General features: G+C 43.0%; 1 pseudogene; it reads left to right on the forward strand.

Annotated features, from left to right (window-relative positions):
* The first annotated feature begins 17,765 nt into the window (after window positions 1-17,765).
* On the forward strand, window positions 17,766-20,793 carry LOC123600615 (annotated as a pseudogene).
* Window positions 20,794-21,936: the final 1,143 nt, after the last annotated feature.

The following is a 21,936-nucleotide window of genomic DNA, read 5'->3' on the forward strand; positions in this document are numbered from 1 at the left end:
AAGCAGGCTCTGCACTGCCAGTGCAGAGCCCATTGTGGGACCTGAACTCACAAACCATGAGATCACGACCTGAGCCAAAATGAAGAGTCGGATGCTCAACTGACTGAGCCACCCAGGCACCTCATCTCATTGCAGTTTTGATTTGCGTTTCCCTGATGGTAAGTGATGATGAACATGTTTTCATGTGTCTGTTGGCCATCTGGATGTCTTCTTTGGAGAAATGTCTATTCATTTATTGTCCCTATTTTTAATTGGATTATTTGTTTTCTGGGTGTTGAGTTGTATAAGTTCTTTATATATTGTGGGTAGTAACCCTTCACTGCATATGTCATTTGCAAATATGGAGAAGCAGAATTACTAATCAGTTTTCAAATTGGCCTCAGAGGCTGGATCCTTGTCCCTACTGACAATAACCCTGGGTCAACAGATTGTGTCATTGTCCCCAGCAGCTTGTCATTTTAATGTGCAAGTTTATTAGACCACCCAGTATAATCAGTTCAGAGTATTAAAAGTCCCCAAGATTAAAACTGCTTCAGTATAGGGTATATATTATTGTTCATGGAGTGATTTATTTTTCTGCAAGAAAACTAGAGGTATTTCTTGTGGAGCCGTTCAGCCTTGATTCCTAGTTCTGGAGTCTCATGTGATCTATCCTAAGTGGGATTGTAATGCTCCTCCCTCTCTAGTCCTTGAAGACCTACTTTGTGGTGCACAGCCCTTAAGGAGACATCGGAGGCACTGTTTCGCTCACACCTGTAAAGCTCATATCCCCCTGTCCTGTGGAAGAATATGTCACTTACATAACACATTCAGTCCAATTGTCACAGTCATGATCTATCATTCAGTTAGGTGTTTAGGATGTGTTCTCGTCTACTCAGAATAAAATCATTATGAAAATCCAGGGAGATAATGCATTTTCTTGGGCAGACATTAGTTTTTAAATTGGAACATCTCCCTCTGTTATTGATTATTTTTGTATGAACATACCATAAGTGATTGGATCAACTTATAAATCAGTCATCTGCCAAATTAAGTTCTTAAAATCACCATCACTACTGGGTTATGCTAATGTGAAACCCAGTAAACATGAGAATGTTCTTATATATCTAACAAGTAGAGAGATAGGTTGATGTTTTCCCAAATGCTTCATCCCCCAAGCTACCCACCTTCTTTCCATCCCCCTAGTGAGTGTTCACGCGTGCACACACACACACACAAACACACTCCTAACAACCATCTAGCAATAGATCAAAGTAATTAAAGCCCTAAATCCATAAGTGTAGTCATATTTGGAATAATGACTTGTGAGCCTCATCATTTTGTGATCACTGGTTCCACCTGGTTCATATCGCTCTAGATGTCTGATCCCAAGTCAGACATCTGGTCTTTTACTTGGGGAGACACACAGAATTTTAAAGTAATTTTTTAAGGCAAGATGGGTAGGGGGCAGTGTTTTAGTGAGAAGAGAAACTTCTGTAGATGTAAGTGCAATATATTTATTTATTGCACAAAACATTTAACCTGTCTAATATAAAATTTAAGCAAATTTGTATGGGTGCAACCACCTGGAAACTTAATTTTTTCCAGATTTATTGTGAAATAATTGATGTCACATTGTATAAGTTTAAGGTATACAACATAACGATTTGGTATATGTCTGTATTGTGAAATAATTACACAGAAGGTTGGTGAACACATTCATCACCTCACGTAGTTGCAACTTCTTCCGTGTGTTCACTGAGAACTTTTAAGATCTCCTCTTAGCAGCTTTAACATACACAACACAGTATTGTTAAAGACAGTCACCATACTGTACGTTACACCCCCAGAACTTACTCATCTTAAAACTGGGAGTTTGTACCCCAGCTTTCTTCACTGCCCTGCCCACCCCCATCCTGGACTACCATCAATCTCCTGTTTCTAATGAGTTCTTTTTTTTTTTTTTTTTTTGATTCTCCATGTAAGTGAGATCCTGAGTGTTTGGGAAAGATTTTCAACAACAAATTTATTAATAATGTATTAATAACATAGTAAATGTATTATTTAGAGGCAAAAGCCAAGTCTGAGTTCATAGTATATCAAGCAGTTGCGTAGAACATGGAAGAAGAAAAATGCTTGCTGAAAAAACTCCAGCTGGAATGACGGGAAAATACAGATTAAGGAAATCAGAGATTCCATGAAAGTGTTGTGAAAGAAGATGAAGTTTGGAATAAGAAAGCCCAGGTTAGAAATTTACTGTCTTTTGAGGCTCAGCTGTAAAATCAAACAGGCCTTCTGGGTGACGATGGAGATCAAGAAGACGTGTGTGAAGGTGTTTTATAAACTCCAGTGGCGTATCACTTACTACCTACCATCATCATCATCATGATGTATTCAATATTTATAGTGAAACTGATTGTCGTTGAGTGGGGCACTGAGTTGTAGTCTCCAGGGAACAGCAAACAGTTGTTTTTTGTTTCTGTTTTTGAAAGATGGAAATAATTCCCTAATCCTTCTGACTTATTAGAAGCATCTGTTTCACCAGACAACCTCTGATTTCCTTTCCTGAGGTGCTATTTACAACTGAAGTAAAAGGGACTCTCATGGAATAATTTGGCCGGGGCAGGACGTTTTAAGACTTTTCTAATCATCACCCATTTCCCTGAAGGAGGGCCCTCCCTGTCTCTCAGGGTGTGAAGCACAAGGGAGGTTCATTTGATGAGAAAACTGAGGCTGTGGCACCATGAAGCTGCCTGGGTCGTAGGGCATGTGTTTGGGGGCATCTGGAGGGGCAGAGAGTTAGAGCAGGAGGGTCCTGGCAACTAGATGGAGGACCATATAGAAGTAGGAGAGAGCTCTAAGCCGGCTTTCTGACATCACAGGCCAGTTCTGCTCATGAAAGGCTGATGTTTATATGTCTTCAGTATTTCCCACCAAGAAAACCCTACCTGAATATGGATTTTATAAATCTGGCTTTCTCTCATGCCTTATGTGTAGTTCTTCCTTTTTGCTCTTTTCTTCTTTTGCCGAGAGAGAGAGAGAGGAAGAGGGAGGGAGGGAGGGAGAGAGGGAGAGTGATTGATTGTAAAATGCCATGACTGACCAGCCCAGAGATGGTGTTCTGATTCCTGGTTATTTTGGGCTTCTGGTCCTAAAAGAGGGAGGCTAAAGTCCTAGGCGGAGAGAAGCTATGTGCTAAGGGTGAGGAACTTGGGGTTCATGATGTGAGGTGGAGCCAAAGAAGGCAATTCTTTGATGCAGAGTCAGCAAAGGTGCCCAGAGCAACCGCTTGGGGGAATCTGATGGACAGGAGCACCTTGGATCACCATAACTTGGTGTCACATCAGGGCCGGCTGAAGGCTGCAGGTTATTGATATGCTGCTAGACTCAGAAAAGATGGACTAGGGTCCAGAGAGAAGGTGGCCGCAGGCGATGTTAGCCCAAGTCTGCAGTTTGGTAACAGCCCGGCCCGAGCAGTGGCTTGATAGGCAGCCCCTGACTTGGATAGGATGACCGCAGTGCCCGGATCCCCCACCACCCCCCCTCACTGGGCACCTGCGTCTCCGCCTGTCACAGCTCTCCCTTGCTTTGGGTAGCTATTCTCTCTTGGATCTTTTCTCTTCGGCTCCCTGGCCTCTCATACCCTGCTTGTCCCCCACTCCTCAGTTTGTGAGCGTACCTAGATCTTCCACACGAGCGTCTGAAATAGTCCGCTAGTCCTTTCTTGACTTCACAGCCACCCTTCACCCCCTTCTAGAGCCGCTTGCAATCCCAGGACTAGCAAGGCCCTGGTAGGAGAAGGCCTTTTCGATGGCAGAGTCTTTTCACCAGCATAGAACACAAATCTCTACCACAGGTGAACCAATTTTATTTCTGCAAGATGCCACCAAGTTCAGTTAAGCAACTACTCAATTTGGCCACGGGTGAGGGACAGCATGCGTTGGAAATAAATCACTTAAGCCAGTTGAATTAAATTGACTGGTCATTTCGGCCCAAATGCTTGATTGCTTTGCACTGGAGAGACGTAGCCTTAGAGAGCTTCCAAAACACAGTTCCCATAGCAACCATACAAAGAAGAAATGGCAATAAGAAACAGTGCATGTGAAATTTATTTTATCTTCTTTTGCCTCACTTCCTGTAGGCCCATCTCATATTCCCTTAGGCACTGGCCATCTGGGCATGTTCTTTTTTTCTTAGCAGTTTCCCCCAAGAAAGGACTCGGCATAAAATGCCCTTTCTTATCTGCCTCTGACTGACAGCTTGAGATTGTGATTTGCAATTGCGGACTTCAGTCCTTTGTGTCTCTAATGAAATCCTGCCTCAAACTGGCCCGTCCTTCTCCCTTGAACTTTACTGGTTTTCTTTGCTATAGGATTAGGGAGTTTATTGCAAAAAGGGATTAAGATTTTAGCTCCAGGACCTGTTCTAGATGGTTTCTCTCAGGGAGCACATCATTTTGCACATAACTGCTCCTGCGACTCTGAACTCCTCAAAAGAAAATCCAGGCTTCCAGGGTATCTCGTTCTCCTCCTCCCTGCCCTCCTTTTCATCAGTAACGAGGAGGCGATTCAGAACTTCCCGTGTTTCAGCAATTTACAGGCTGACGTTTAATTCAGCCTCCTCTATTGATCTTCGTCTTAACTTGGATGTCCGTCTTCTGAACATTGGACATGTCTTCATTTGAACCGCGCTGGGTCTCTGCCTTCAAATAAACACATAGCACAGCCGAGCTACTGGTCTCCCCAAAGCCCCCTGACTATGTGGAAAAGAATTTATTTCCTCTTCTTTTTGAAATCACTGTCCCTGGGAATTGCCTCCAGCTCCTGTTTCTGATACTGGTGCAAAGAGCTTTTGTTAAAGTTGCCTGTTCAGTCCCGTAACACAAATGCGGCTTCAGTCTTTTTTAACCATTCTTTCTAGGATACGCTTCCTGTTTGCTCAGGCTGACATTCAGAGTCTTTCTTTTGCACATTCATCCCAACTTACCTTTGCACTTTGTACCAAGACAAGAAAAATGAAAAATCTTTTGCTTCCTCCAGAGTGGTTCCTTACTGGACCCCCCAAAGCCACCTGGCCATTTCTAGCTGCACATCTTTGTTCCTGCCTTCCTTTAAACTGGGCTGGTCTGTCTCTATCTGCCTCTGTCTGTCTCTCCACTATCTGCTTCAATTTTTTAACTCCATTCCCCCCCCGCAAAGTATTTTTTTTTTTAATTTTAGAGAGAGAGCATGCATGCATGCATGAGCCAAGGAGAAGGGCAGAGGGGGAGAGAGAATCTTAAGAATCTTAAGAATCAATGTGAGGCTCATTGCCATCACCCTGGGATCCTGACCTGAGCTGAAATCAAGAGTTGGACACTCAACCAGCTGAGCCATCCAGGTGCCCCTTGACTGCTTTTAAGGCCAATTTTTATCATAGAAGTTTGTGTGTGTGTGTGTGTGTGTGTGTGTATACATAGTTATTATTAGGTGCTACTTGTTTGGGCTTTTGTTAGTGTGTAATTGCTGTGTGAGAAACCACCGCAAAAATCAGCTGAAAACAGGAAGCATGCGTTCTTATGCGCAGGGATTTGCCATTTCAGTTTTCACTGCCCTAAAAATCTGTGCTCCGCCTATTCATCTCCCCTAATCCCTGACACCCCTGGTCTTCGTCTCTCCATAGTTTTGTCTTTTCCAGAATGTCATATAGTTGAGCCAGACGATATGTAGTCTTCTCAGCGTGGTTGCGTTCGCATGGTAATACGCACTTAAGGTCCTCCATGGCTTTTCATGGCTTGATGACTCTTTTTTTCCAGCACTGAATACTATTCCATTGTCTGAATGTACCACATTTATTCATTCACCTGCTAAAGCACATCTTGGTGCTTCCAACTTTGGAATACAGCTGCTAAAAACATCCATGTGGTGGTTTTTGTGTGGACATAAGTTTTCAGATCCTTTGGGTAAATACCAGTGAGTGCATTTGTTGGCTCATATCGTAAGAGCACGTCTAATTTTGTAAGAAACTGCCAAACTGTCTTCCAGTGTGACTGTACCATTTTGTGTCCCCAACAACGACGAATAAGAGAAAGTTCCTATTGTTCCACATCCTTGCCAGCCTTTGGTTTTGTCACTGCTCTAGATTTTGGTAATTGTAACCAGGGGTATGATGGTATCTGATTGTTGTCTTAATTTTGCATATCCATGATGACATATGATAGACATCATCTTTTGATATACCTATTGGTCACCCACTGCTTTTGGTCACCTTTACCATATACCAAGAGGTAGTCGAGAGCTAGACCTGTGAGCCATGAGAGTAGTTCCAAGGGGTGCCATCAGTTCAGAGTAAGCAGTCAGTGAGTATTTCCAAATTCTCAGGCATTTTAAGTAAGGACTGTATAGTTGCGCTGTGATGAATTGAGATGGACAGGTGGTGGTATCTTTATTTGGATGGTATATTTACTCTGTTTGGAAAGCAGAAGCGCTGAAAGAGTGGATCCTGATCAAAAGTTACCCTTAGAATCTATTGAAGGGTAAAACATTGGCTCTTTATTGTCATCTTTGTAGACGTAATTGCCATGTATTTGGTCAAAGCCTCCATTTACTCTTGGCAACAATTGCTCTCTTTTTCTTTCTTCTATCCATCTAACTCTGTCACATAGACTGCAAGTGTCCCCTTGAGAGATTTCTGGATTGGCTTAATGCAGACTTGCAGTGTTTCTGATGAGCCCTGGACACACCCTCGGCTTTCTCTTGCAGTTGCTTTGCTGATGGACAGGTAAGAACCTTCCCAAGATGAATTGCTTGTACCGAGAACTCTTAGAGGCTACAGAGGAATTCACAGGTGAAAGGTATTATAAACAGGGTGGGTGAGAAGGTAAGACAGCCCTGAGTTTGAACCAGCTCTACCGTTTTCTGTCTCTGTAAGCACAAGTTCTGTAACCATTTTCAGCTTGAACTCACTTACTTTTAAACTGGAATGTTCAGTAATTGGTATTACTGTAATTGATAATATTTATCAATTACTTGTAATGTGTTTGGAAGGGTGGTAGATGCAAGGATTAAGTGAAATAATGCATATTTTTATGTAAAGCATCATGCTTGGTGAATATGAGGTGCTTTTATTGCTTATCACTTCTCTTGTTCTTGACTTTTTTAAATGTTTATTTATTTTGAGAGAAAGCACGCATGTATGAGCAGGGTAGGGGCAGAGAGAGAGAGGGAGCGAAGGAATCCCAAGCAGGCTCCATGCTGTCATTGTAGAGTCCAATGTGGGGCTTGATCTCGAGAATGGTGAGATGGTGACCTGAGCCGAAACCAAGAGTCAGATGCTTGACCGACTGAGCCACGCCGGCGCCCCTTATTCTCGACCTCTTGGGAGCTTCTGTTCTTTATGCTCTGACGCCCTTCCTCTCATGACCAGTTCATCCGCACATTTACATTCCTTGATTTCACTGAACTTTAAGCAAATCATCGATCAACCAACTGACAAATCATAAATAAATATGTTATGAGTGTAGATCACCCTGGGAGCCTGTAAATGAGTAGTTCCTTTTATGATAGGCCAGGAAAATACATGTCTTTGGAATTTCTTATTCTCGAATTTCTTATTCTCAAGCTATACCTCTGTCCACCTCAGCAGTTTTTAGTTGGGGACAATTTTGCTCCCCACCAGACACTTGGCAATGTCTGGAGACATTTTTTATTTCCACCAGTGGGACCAGGACAGAGTACTACTGGTATCTCATGGGTAGGAGTCTGGGTTGCTGGAGCATGTCCCACCCCACACCGGATAGCTCCCTCCCTCCCTACAATAAAACATTATCTGGCCCAAAGTGTCAATAGTTCTAGTACTGGAAATGCCAATTGGAGTCCAGTTGGAGAGAAAGGGATTCTTGAAGTGAAGAGAAGGTCTTGCAAATTCCCACTCTTACTTGAAGAAGCATGTGGAGTGTGGACTTAGGGAGATGACTAATGGTGCTGAACAACTTGGGTTATTCACATTCTGAAGACTCTGTAAAAACCACGTGGCTCTGGTTGATTAAATGGAGGGAGCAAAGTTCTTCTCCTCTCATTGCTGACGGATTAAGGTAAATGACTCAGAATTCCTTGGCAGAAATTACTGACAACAATCTTGTTTTCAACTGCTCTAGAGCCTAGGATTAAAAAGCATACAAACATGGGTTGACAGCCAAAACACAGGCCCAGAGCTGTCCTTCCTCTTACTCATTTAAGCTTCCCTGTGTGTGAAGCTTGGATGCTCAGAGAATGACCCTCCGTTTCTCTGCAGCTTCCCTCGGAGCGGTGGCCGTGTTGGCCCAGTTCTCTTGGGCACGTTGTCCTGGGAGGATTCCCACCACACACCCTGACTCCTCCTTCCCTTCCATCACTTATCATGTGGAGTCTCGGAGACCCTACCTCTTAGGTTGCATGTGGCTATTGACAGAGGTGAGTCCAGGAATTGAAGTTTATCATCCAGAATCAGGCTTCATCTATCAGAAGTTGTTTGAAACAACAGAACTTTGCTGAATTACACCAGGAGGGAGAGGGTCAGAAAGTAAAAATCAAGGGGAGGGGAGCTAGCCTGAAAAGTGGAGTAGTGGAGTCGTCTGGGTAGCTGTTCACCAGATCCATTTCCTTTTTCCTCCCGAGCTCACAGCTAGACTTTTCTCACCTCCCTTGCAAGTAAGCTTTGGGCTTGCTCGTTCGTACCAGACCCATAGAAACTTGCCACCTATTTGCCCACTGGATTTGGATGTTTAGAGCCACCTTGAAAGCCATATGTGGAAGATGGCAGCAACTCTTCTTCCCGAAGTAACATGATAGCCAGGGTGTGAGAAGCAAGAACATAGCCAGAGGCCTGGATGGAAGCCAACTGGGGACCGAAGAAGTCAGCTCGCAGCCAGCAGGAAGAAGCAGATGCCAGAAGACAGCGATGATGATGGAAGAAGGGGTAGGTCTGATTTTTACTCACCGGCTATTACTTGCTGGGGAGCTTTCACTCTGGCTGCATCTGGCACATACCATTCCTTTTCTGGACAACGATTTTGGACAGTCAAGGAGGGATTTGATAAACCCATGGGACTAAAGAATAATTATGTCACTGTGGTCAGAAGCACAGCCCTCACTCTGACCCGTGTGTCTGGGGAGGCGGGAGTCAAAGGCAGATGATTTCACTCCAGAAAACACCAGTGATGTCCTCCCCTCTTCACACCTTCCACTTACTCTGGCCAAATATTTTTCCTTCATTATGTTCCTTGGGGTGAAGAGGAATTCTTTTCAACAAAGAAAAAGGTACACTGATGAAAAAACAAGCGCTTCTTTCCTGAACTTTCTGTTGCAAGTACCCTCAGGTTTTAATTAAGAGTCTCTTTTTTCCCCCACCTCAAACCTGGCCTCTTTCTGAGCAGCACAGGTGCCCATAGAAATCATTTGGAAATGGCCCGGGAGCTTGTTTAATGTCACTGCCTAATCACTTTGCTAAATGTCACTGCTTCAGAGCGTGCATTTTTATCTCAGGTTCCTTCTCTTCGCAAGATAGGAGCCTTTCAGTACATCTGCGAGGAAGAACGAAACCTTCTTCAGTGTGGTTTCACTTTTCTCCCCCCCTGGTATTTCGGGAGAGATTCTAGGCAGGGAACACCTGTACAAATGGCCAGGTAGTGTTTCTCTTGCAATAAGGAATGTGGTCATTTGTGACACCTAAGATGCCTTTTCATGCAGAGATTCAGAATTTTATGTCTTTGTGTCTTTCAGACTCCTGCAGCTTAGTGAGGCCCTCTGCCACCGTGACCCGAGGGCATATATGGCACTTCTCAGTTTTCCGTGTATGTTTTAATGGTGTAGATAACCGCTCCGATCTTCCCTTAAGCTTCGGCCCTTACCCCAGACTCGTATTCCATGCTCATTTTCTCCAGCAAGCAAAGAACATTGGTACACTTAAGCATGTTGTAAGCAAACCACCGAAAGAAAAGGACAGTGTTACCCATTCTCCGTGGCCTTGGCATGGAGGAATAGGCTGATCATACACACAACATCAGAGCACTTACACAAACGATGCAAACGTGGACAACTGAATAGACAAACAGACATCAGTGTAATAATAGCAGGAGAATTCAATATCCTACCCTCGACAACGGCTAGAATATCAGACAGACGAGCAATAAGGAAACAGTGGGCTTGAACGACACTCCAGATCAAATGGGCCTAGTAGACATATCCAGAACCTTCCATGTAGCAGCAGCAGGAAAGGTGCACATGGGACAGTCTGTTGAATAGGTCATGTTAGGTCGCCTGGGTGGCTTGTTTAAGGATCCAACTTTGGCTCAGGTCATGATCTCAGGGCTTGTGAGTTTGAGCCCCGTGTCGGGCTCTGTGCTGACAGCTCAGAGCCTGGAGCCTGCCTCGGATTCTGTCTCCCTCCCTTTTTGCCCCTCTCCCACTCACGCTCTGTCTCTGTGTCTCTCAAAAAAGAGTAAACATTAAAAAAAATTTAGAATAGGTCATGTGAGGTTACAGAACATCTTAACAAATTTAAGATGGTTGAAATCCTACCAAATATCTTTTCTGAGCAAAACAGAATGAAACTAAATATCAGTCTCAGAAGAAAAAGGAGAAAATCCACAAATGGGTGGAAATTAAGTGACACAGTCTTGAACAACCATTAGGTCAAGGAAGCAATCAAAGAGGAAAAAAAGGAAATATCTTAAGACAAATGAAAATGGAAACACAACATACTGAAACTTACAGGATGCAGCAAAAGCAGTACTAAGTGGGACATTTGGAGCAGTAAATGCCTATATTAAAAAAAAAGAACTCAAATACACAACCAACCTTACAACTCAAAAAAACTAACCCCAAGTTTGGCAGAAGGAAGAAAATTAAAGATTAGGCTGAAATAAATGAAATAAAGAATTGTAAAAAAAAAAAAAAAAAAAAAAAAAAAAAAAAACCAGTGGAAAAATCAATAAAACTAAGTTGGTTTTTGAAAAGATAAGCAGAATTGACAGATCTTTATGTAGAAAAACAAAGAAAAAAGAGAATATGCAAATAAATTCAGAAATGCAAGAAGTGACATTAAAACTGGTGCCACAGAAATAAAAGTGATAAGAGACTACTTGTGAACAGTTATGGCCCAACACATTGAACGGCCTCAAAGAAATGGATCCCTTCCTGGAAACATGCCTCCTACGAAGACTTAATTATGAAGAAACAGAAAACTTGAACAGATCAATAATAAATAAGGAGATTGAATCCATTATCAAAACCCACATAACAAAGAAATGTCCCAGGACAGATGGCTTCCCTGGTGAATTCAACCAAACATGTAGAGAAGAATTAATTGCAATCCTTCTCAAACTTGCCCAAAGAGTTAAAGAATAGAAAACACTTGCAAACTCATTTTGCAAGGCCAGCATTGTCTTGTTATCAAAGCTCGATAGGGATGCTCATCTAGCAACCTGGCTTCAGAGCCCGGAAGAAATTCCAGCGATGCACACTGCTCTCGAAGTGCCTCTCTTCTAGGAAGAGGGAAGTTTTTAAGCCCAAAGAGTAAGGTGGCTACGAGTTTCAGACTAAATGGCCTAGTACTACAGAGGCTGGATCTTGTAGGGTTCATGCAGAGAAGAGCAGTGGAGGCATTTAGGATGAAGGCGTGGTCACAGAGCCAACCGCGATTGAAAAGCAGCAAGAGCTTTTCAGGCAATACCGCAAACAGAGGTGACCAAACCAGGATCGCTAATGACCACCAGGTGACCCTATGTGAGGGGAACTGGAGAGAGCCATGAGTTGGGGGAGATTGATAAATAACCATTCTCTGCCCCTTGATCTCTGCTTGAATCCTGTTCTCTCCTGTCACCTGCTCAGTTCCATCTGCCTGGCAAGCTTGAGCTCATTCTTCCAGAATCATCTCGAACATCATCTTCAAGAGTTGTCTTCTGTGAGACTTGTCTTGGCTCCCGGAGGAAAGTGCTTTCTTCCTCCTCGTGTCTGGCAGATCACGTTTATGCTTGTCATTGTAGTGTATACCACACGGCCTCATTTCCCCTTAGTAGATTAAAAGGCGTGTTACAGACTTTTGGTAAATAACCATAACTCTGTAACTAATAAATTGAGTGATGGTGGGAGACAAGTATTTCTGTGAAGCACGGAGGCCTGGAGAAGGAAGTGTTACAAAAAGTAGGCATGATTGCTATGGGGATAGTTTAGAGAGGTCTGTAGGCATTCACTGCCAATGAACCAGGAGGTCTAGGAGCGTGAAAGTCAACGGATAGAATCTTATCCTGGGTAATTTAGAAGCGATTGAAATGTTCCTAAAATCTAGTGAGATAAGCTTGGTTGTCTTGGGTGAAATTACCTAAGGAAACTGAATCTCAAGATAATTCTACCTCCTGTTTTTTAGATACAAATAAAACACAAAATGTGGAATGGGGAAAAGACTTTTTTCCCAGATAGAAAGCTGGTGGTCTGTGCTTAGCTGAGCATCATCTTCCTGGAATATCCCATCATGTCATCTAGCCTTATTCTCCCGGAATATTTAACACATCTGTGCATATTTCTCTACAGTTATAATTGAGTTACGTATGATATATGCTTACAGCTCGCATAACTATGATTATAGATTATATATATGGCTAATCTCCCGTAAGGTATCTAGGTCATTGCTTTTCATACGAGAGATGTGAAATCCTAGTTACCATATAACATAAAATCCTCATTTTGTAAAAGAAAAAGCTGAGCCCCAGAGACATACAATCATGTGTCATACATTTGTTTAAACAATGAATCATCAAATCATCATTCAACAAATACTTCAGTGACTTAATTCCCAAAAACATAAAGATGTTGGGTACAAAGATGAATGACACAATCCCTGACATCAAGAATATCACAACTTTCTTGGGAACAGACACCTATAAGCAGTATACTGCCCGTGGAGTGTTATCCTTTAGTTTAAATCTTTGGAACACAGTTGACAATATATAAGTTTGTTTTTTTTTTAATGTCTTTGGTCCTTCAATTCCACTCTGAAGAAAAAAAATCCAGTGGAAATAAACTTGGATGTAAGCAAAGATTTATAGAATGTTTTTCCCACCCTTTTAAATAATAGTGTTGCTTATGAGGGTGTTGCTAGATTTCAGAATAAACTATGGCTTGTGATACACAGAAGTCTTTGCATTCATTAAAATGTATGCTGAGGAAGAATATTAACATAGAAAGATGGTCATGACATATTTTTCTAGAGGCAAAAGAGTAGATACCATTGCAGTTTATATTTCACGAACCTATTTTTTAAGTGTGTATCTTTATTTATGCCGAGAAAAAAAGCTCTCAAAGTATTAATAGTCCTCTCCGAATGGTAAACTATGGATATTGTTCTTTTTCTTGTTCCTCTTGGCTGTATTTTTTGAAAAAAAAAATGTTTTACAATGAATATACATTTGCTGTAAAAGAAAAAAAATACTTCTAAGGAAAATAAGCTATCTGGAAATCTAGGCACCTCTTCAGTTTCTGAATATCGAGATCTTTCCTCATGGAACCAGAGGCTGGGAAGGTCTGACCTGTACTAACCCATTAATCAGTGACCCACTGGACAGGAGCACTTGTCCTTCACTGAATTGTCCAATTAGGCATTAAACGTAAATGCATGTTTAAAAATTTCATGGAGGAAAGTCTAGAGCAAATGTTTTCTCTAAATCCTCGTGAAGAAGAGACAAGTAACGAATGACTACATCAGAATCCAAGATGCTTTGGAAAAAATTCTGGAGCATCTGAGAGCACAGCTCTGCTCACTCTGTTTTACCTGCCAGAGTTGTTAACTCTTCTGCATGAGGTCCGTGTCCCCGCCAGCCTCCAGGGGGGCTCCCAGATCACAAAATCTCTCTTTGTGTTCAGTGCTGGTCTTGTGTTTTGATGGGTTCTATTCTTTGAAAATTGCTAATTCAGGCATACGTGCTATCTCTTTATTAGAACAGCAAGTTACCCAGAACATCCCACTTCCCCATCGTCCAGGGTAGACAGGTATTTACTGATTATTAGATCTCACTAATCTCTGTTCTCAACAAAGTGCTTTCAATCTATTAGAAAGGCATCAGCATGACATGAAAAGGACGAACTGAGACAAATTCAATGGGAACGCTGTACCAAGGTCAGAGTGAAAACAATATTTAGCTCGAAAAGACCTCCGGGCACTCAGACAGATTAAATTAGAACAGGAATGAGTACATGCTCTCCTCTATTTATTTACTTGGCAGGAGGTGCTTTATTTTATATAGATCACATAGCCATCAGTGAAAATGTACTCGGTTTTTAAAGTGTCACACCCTGTCAGAGAGACACAGAAGGTTGGAAGAGGAAGAGAGTGAACATTTACTGAGCGTCTCTGGGCATCTCCTATAACTCTCACCCTTGAATCCTCCCTGATCCCAATTCTGAGTCCTTTCAGGGAGTTAACTGTGATTCCCATTTCACAGATGAACAAATTGAGGTTGAGTTTCAGAGAGTTTAAAAAATAAATCCCTGGTAGCATGGTTGGTTAATGGCAAGGATAGATTTCAGATCCAGATTTGCCAGATCCCAAAGCCAGTGCCTTTTATCAAGCAACCTGCTGTTCCTGAAGGTCAATGAGGGCCATAGTGTCACGATAAATCAAAAAGGAGGCAGAGAAATCTAGCGTCAGGGAAAGTAGCCTCGGCGTTTAGACATTGAAAGCCTTATATGTAGTGTCACATACTTTCCCACACTGGTATCCGTGGAGCCTGGGAGATGGGGAGGAAGGGAGGAAGAGAATGTGATCAGGTTATTTGTACCTTTGCAGACACTGGGGTAGGACTGACCTTCAGCAAAGTCGAGGTGCGGGTGGTCATTATCTCTTATGTTGAGTGGGCCTGCTGCTTCAGGGTGGGGCATGGTGTGCAGGTCTGCGGTGGGAATCCAGTGCCCACGAGATTCAGCCTAGTCCCAGCCTGCTCTATACCTTTACTGTGCTGTCTGCCCATTCCTAACCTCCCTGCACCCCTCATCCTTGTTCTCCAAGCTTCTGATTTTAAGTCAGCCTCAGCTCTAGCATCAGGGACTCACAAATGGTGAGTCTACCATTAGAAATTTGTTTCATTTGTGGGGAGTGGAGGTGGGATGGGCTTGTCTTAACTTTCTGGGTTAGAGAGTCAGGATTGAGCTCAAGGTAACTGATGCTTCACTGACTTGCTCCTCTCAGAAACCGTTCCCCTTGAAGTCCATTTGGTTTCTGATCCTTCGCAGACCTTTCTTCAGGCAGTCAGGGCCATGCTGGACTTTTCAGGATTCTTCACTGAGAGAACCACTAGGTCACAGTCCTCCAAGCAGGAAGATTTCGATAAAACTTAGCTCTCCCATCTCCCCTCTCCTCAGCCCCTGCAAGGTAACTGGTTACCTTTGAAAATCTAAAATCATGGCATTAGGACTTTGACTTTAGAAGTTAATAGAATTTGATCTCAAATCTCTTCCAGTTCAATAACTTGCCCCATTCACCCGGAGTTATTTGGAAGTTTGGTCTTATGTTCGATTGTTACTTTTTTTTTTTTTAATTAAGCTTATTTTGAGAGAGAGCACGTGAGTGCGCGCATGAGTGGGGAGAGGCAGAGAGGGAGGGAGAGGGAATCTGAAGCAGGCTTTGAGCTCACACAGCACAGAGCCCGACCTGGGGCTCGAACCCATGAACCATTAGGTCATGACCTGAGCTGAAATCAAGAGTCAGACTGAGCCACTCAGCTGCCCCCAGTCACAATTGTTCCCATAGCTAACATTCACTGGTGTCAGTTCTGCTGTCTAGGACCACGCAGCCCACAGAAAGGCTATGCTAAAAAATGCTTAAGAAGAACGGATAAGCTTAATGAGATTGTTGAGAGAGGCTTCTAGTAAGAGGAGGTGTAGGAGGAACGTGAGCTCTTCGGCCACTTCCAGGAGTTACTCCTGAATTCTCACGGATTCCGTTTCCTCCGTTAGGTGGTGTTTGGGGTTTTTGTTCTTCCCATGAAATAAGCCAGGAGTAGGCAGGCGTCCAGTTCCAGGCTGTAAATCTTCTGAGGACAGCTTCTGTGCCAAATCCTTAGAGAGGATGGGCTGTGCAAAACGAAAACTTCAGGCTCCAGCAAGGTCCCACTTGACATCCCAGATAGAACCAGAGCCCTGGCTGGAAGAAAGAGGTCCTTTGGACAATTGGCCTGCACATAAACACATATAAATTATATAAGGTCTGGTAGAGCATTTAACACAGATTGTCAGTGTAGAAACAAATAATAGTACTTGGTGCATTGTACAAAACTGACCACAGCTCACCCACTGGGTGTTGGATCATTGAAAACACAGCAGCCATAACCTGAGCCGAGAGCAAGTTAACTCTGTGGGTCCCAGGAAGTGCCTAGATCACACCAGCTCTGCCCTAAGACCTGAACCTCCTGGCTTTAGGGCTCAAGGGACCCACCCAAGTGGAATCACCGCTGGGACCAAGAGACCTGGACACTGGAGGATATATCCACAAGTCCAGTGGCTTTCTATGTGGTATCTTCCGAAGAGACACCTTGGATTAATGGAAGGAGCAGGCTTTGGATACAGGCAGACTTGGGTTTGAATTCTGGCTTCATCCCTTAGCACTTGTGTGCTCTTGGACAAATTATTTAACCTCTCATCTTCTCCCTCTCTAAAATGGAGATAATCCTCTATCCCGTAGCGGTGTGCCAAGGATTAGGAAGGATCATGTTTGCAGAAGCTGTATATACTGCAGTAGCTGTCCCCTATCCCTGCTCTACTGATAACTTCCTTGCCTGTCACTCTCTCTCTAGTCTGCAAGTTTGAGGTAAGGACGTGTTAAGAAGCACTTTCAGATGTAACTCCCCCCCCCCCCCCACACCTTATCTTTGGGAGCTCTGCCTCTGTTGACTGCTACTGCTTCCTCTTTTGACCATTTTGATCCTCATCGTGACCTCCACAGAAAGATGAACCAGAGGACATGGAACGAGCAAAACTCAAATCCATCTGTTCAGATCTTTGCACAACTTGTGGAAGGACGCTAAAAGCTACTAATGGAAGCAAGTATATATGAGGCCTTCATTTATGATGCATCTATTCTAGACGGTACAGAGAGAAATCAAACATGATGACAGCCTTCCATGGCCTTGCTGTCCAATGAAGGAGTTGTGCATATAGGTAAATAATTTCAGGCATGTAATAAATGTTATAATGGAGGTAGATCCAGGTCACTGGGCCAGGAAGATCCACAGACTGCTTCTTTCTCCCTCTTTTTTTCTCTCTCACATGCACAATGCAGCTAAACAGAGTTCCTGGCTTGTCGCTATTGAAATGACAGCTAACTATGGGTCTGGGAGGGACATTAGCCTTCTTGAATTTGTCTTGGGTTTTGCTCCTAGTGAATTAATTCCTAGATGGTGGTAAAGAACTTGAAGGCAACTTTCTATCGTTAGATGTGAAAATAATTTTGAATTGTGCTAATGTTCTGAAAAACAAATGAGCTCCTGTTGACATAATACCTGATTTAAATAATGGATTACAGTGTATTACATTTCAGTGCCCTTACTGGAAATCTCGGTCTAAGAGCAAGTGTTCTTGTGAGATGTGATGCCATCATAATCCCAAGAGTTTGCTTGTTACTTCTCATTAAAGGAGGAGAAAAGTCAGTTTCTTGGTGTTACCTAGTCAAATCCCTAAGAAGAAAAGCGTTACACTTGAGGCACCTGCTGAGCCCAGGACAGGCAGGCAGCTGCTTGGAGGTGGTGGGGAGGAGAGGGCTGGGCCGGCCAGGGGGCAGCGAAGATGCTCAGCTTCTGTGCTGCCCCCCAATGCATGTGGACAGGCAGTCAGACCTGGCCTTCCTCAGGTTCCTGCACAAACATGCCAGATGCCAGAGGTGGGTGGATCATTGTAAGGAGAGCAAACGTAGAAGATGAAACAGCCGATCAAGTAAATAAACGTTATCGATTACGTGTCAAACACGTTGAGACCTGGATGATCTGTACACCTAGTCTTTAGAGGGCGGTTCTTTGAGAAAATGCAATACCAACAGTATTTGATCTTACTAGACATTTGAACAATCCACAAAGGAGACACAGAAGACAAAGAATTGAGTGAAGGTGAAATCAGGACACTGTAACAGAAAAAGAAAATGGATGAAACTTTGAAGCAGGAACAGAAACATGGAGAAACAGCAGCAATGCTCAGAGCCTCAGTGCAGAAGAAAGGGGTTAAGAAGATGAAGACCTTTCCTTTCAAATTAATCCTTAAAGAGAAGGAAAACGCCGAATACTCAAAATCTTCATTTGAAATTTGGATTCTTATGGGAAACCAAAACCTGTCTCCCTCTGGATGGACAAGACGCTGCTGGCATCATGGAAGTTCTCTACTCCTTTTTTTTTTTTTTGGAAGTTCTCTACTCCTAAGAACTTCGCTGCACTGCCCGAGTGCTGGATAGATTCCAGTGAAGAGATGCTGAAGAGCCTTTTTGAGACCATGGCAGTTAAGAGCAGATACAGGTGCTAGACTGAGAGCTGCATTCCGGAAGAAACCCTCAGGGAAGCGGGAGACGCTCGCTTCTTTTCTATTCTCACTGACCACGTGGTGGACATAGCAGGAGAAGAGCAGCTGCCCGCGTTGGTGAAGTTTGTCGACAGATCTCCTAACCTCAGAGAGAGATTTGGGGGCTTCCTACCTCAGAAAGCCGGTGCAGGCATTTTGGCTGCGCATCTTCACACTGTGCTGAGAAGTGGGGATTAAACACGGAATATTGTCATAGCCAGGCTTACATTGCGTCCAGTGGAGTTTCTTCCAAAATTGAAGCTGTTGCCTCTAGACTTTCCGATGATTGCCTCCAAGCTATCTACACCCCCTGTTCCGCCAGCGCCTTAAATGACGCGGTGTTTGGAAAAAGCAATAGACTTTATGGGAATATCTTTTGCATTGCATTAGGAACAGTTGAGAAAGCTCATTTTTTCCCCATCAGCTGCTGCACCTGCTTTTGGAGTGTGGCAGTGTAATTTCTGTCCTCTTTCAGAACAATGAGGAAAGGGTCAAAGAACAGAAGGAAATTGGCCATCTTCAGTGGACAGGCAGGAATGACGCTTTTGAAATTTTAGTGGACCTCCTACAAGCACTTGTTTTATGTTCAGATAGTATAGTGACACAAATATTAGGTGGGGTAAGTGTGTAGATGTCCGGGCATTTGTAGTGTGTAGTGCAGTAACAGATTCTTGTTAGTGTTGTGGTTCTTTTTTTTTTTTTTTTTTTTTTTTTTTTTTAATTTTTTTTTTTTCAACGTTTATTTATTTTTGGGACAGAGAGAGACAGAGCATGCACGGGGGAGGGGCAGAGAGAGAGGGAGACACAGAATCGGAAACAGTCTCCAGGCTCTGAGCCATCAGCCCAGAGCCCGACGCGGGGCTCGAACTCCCGGACCGCGAGATCGTGACCTGGCTGAAGTCGGACGCTTAACCGACTGCGCCACCCAGGCGCCCCTGTGTTGTGGTTCTTAAACATGTTCTTTTACAAGAGCCTTGGGGAAAATCTCCAGGGGCAGACCTCTGATGTTTTCTTTGCAGCCGGTCACTTGACTTCCCTGCTTTGTTCACTAAGTATATTGATGGAATGTATTGAAGGTCACCACGGATTTTGGTTTGCGGAAGCCACACATTTGGCACCCAAGCCTGATAGTTGAGACTTCGCGGAAAGTTCCGTAGAGCCCAGCAAGGTAACCTGGAATGTCAGCTAATGTCTGAGATTTCCTGAGGAGACTAAGAGTTCCAACCCCGGAGCCCATTGTCCAGGAACAGAAAGACAGAGTCTCAGTACCTGAAAACTCTTACGTGCTTCTCGCCGATACCCTTTGTCATGGGACGGCTCACATTTAAAACATCGGAGGAGCACCATGCTGGCTCGAACATGGGGGGATTTGCATAATCTTGACCTGCTCTCAGCTCAGCCGCATTGTTAAAGAGTCAAGTGGGGAGAACATGGAAGGGAAGATATGGAGCTTCCGCCCCCCATTTATGACGCCCTCTGTCTGCCAGGTGTCAGTTTTTTCCCTAGTGTTTATGCATGGCTGAAGGTCATATGTATTTATTTCTGTGATGAAGGTTGAGACTGAAGGCTATAAGAATTAGGTGAAGTGTCTCAAAGCATACCGGAGGAACACTTTGACAAACCAAAGGTGAGGTAACTTGGCTTTGCTTAACCTAAGTTTTGACATGAAACATGATCTGAATTTAATCATGATGGACACATACACATCAGAGTCAGCACAACTAAGTCAGGGCTTCCTACAGGTAATTCAGAAACGAGTGAAAATACCTAAGAGACTTTAAAAATAGGCTTTCGCTTATATTTGATATCTGAAAAAATCTCAAAGAAATTTCATAGCAGCTTCCAGAAAAGCTGCAGGTGTAGGTAGGTAGGCCCCTTCATTACTGAATACCTTGACCTATGGGCCTCCCATTCAGGACATTAGTCATTGATAATCTGCCTATTTAAATGGCTCCCATTTGAACTCTCTCACTTTGAAGACCTAACTGTTCTTCCAGAAGATAGCATTAAAAGTGCCACACTTCTGTGAGATCTCTGCTCCTGGCATTTAGAATTTGCTTTAGTCCTCATTTTAGTTGTAGCATTCATTACCGCTGTAGAACCAGTAACCGGGTATTAGGTTATCAGTTCTTTGACGAAATGAATTTTGAAGAAGCGTAGGGGGAAGGAATGCATTTTATAAAATGTTACGGCAAGGTTTGCTACTGACCTTTGAATACTAGGAGTTTTAAGTATGTTGTTAAAAATGTGTAATGAACAGTTTAGGGGAATTACCAGACAGGGAGAGAAACATATGAGCTCACGAAAAAAGGATTTCAGAGTAGATTTTTGCCTTTGTCAAGTGAACTTGAAGAAACAGGTTGCAGTTACAGTTTGAATGGAACAGCCTGCCTTTGCTGTTCTGCCTCTGGTTGTTGCTGTTTACTTTCTTTTGTTGAGTTTGAATGCTTCTCTTTCATGGTCAGGACAGCATCAGAGTCCATGAGTCCTGAAAGCTGATTTGCCTGTTTTCTTCTGTCTTTTTCCATGTCTGTTGTCTGTTGCCTCTTTGTGACTTATAAGTAAAACCTGAAAACCCTACAAAAATAAGTGCTTCTTGGTTTATCTAGAAATAGTACAGAAAATATTGCTTGTGAGTTTTGGTGAAGAAAATCAATTTGGTGTAGTTTATTTCACCCTAAGTAAACTGTGACTTTTTTTTAGAGTACACTTGACAGTGTTTTTATTTAAATTTGAGCTAATGAACATACAGTGTTATATTGATTCCAGGTGTATAATTTGATGATTCAGCACTTCGATACCACAGCCAGTGCTCAATACAACAAGTGCCTTCCTTAATCCCCATCACCTATTTCACCCATTCGTGTCCCCCCCACCCCCACCTCTGGGTAACTATTAGTTAGGCATTTCTGTACATCAATAATGAAGCAGCAGAAAGAGAAATTGAGGAATCAATCCCATGTACAACTTCACCAGAAATGATAAGATACCTGGGAATAAACCTAACCAAACAGGTGAAAGACCTGTACTCTGAAAACTATAAAACACTGATGAAAGAAATTCAAGACTACCCAAAGAAATGGAAAGACATCCCATGCTCATGGATTGGAAGAACAAACATTGTTAAAATGTCTGTACTAGCTAAAGCACTCTAGAGATTTAATGCAATCTCTGTCAAAATGCCAACAGAATTTTTCACAGAACTAGACAAATAATCATAAAATTTGTATGGAACCACAAAAGACCCCAAGTAGCCCAAGCAGTTTTGAAAAGGAAAAGCAAAGCTGGAGGCATCACAATTCCAGACTTGAAGTTATATTATAAAGCTGTAGTGATCAAAGCAGTATGGTACTGACACAAAAATAGGCCTATCAATGGAACAGGATAGAAAACCTAGGAATGAACCCGCAAC

The sequence above is a fragment of the Leopardus geoffroyi genome, chromosome D1 (genome assembly GCF_018350155.1).
Source record: "Leopardus geoffroyi isolate Oge1 chromosome D1, O.geoffroyi_Oge1_pat1.0, whole genome shotgun sequence".
NCBI lineage: Eukaryota > Metazoa > Chordata > Mammalia > Carnivora > Felidae > Leopardus > Leopardus geoffroyi.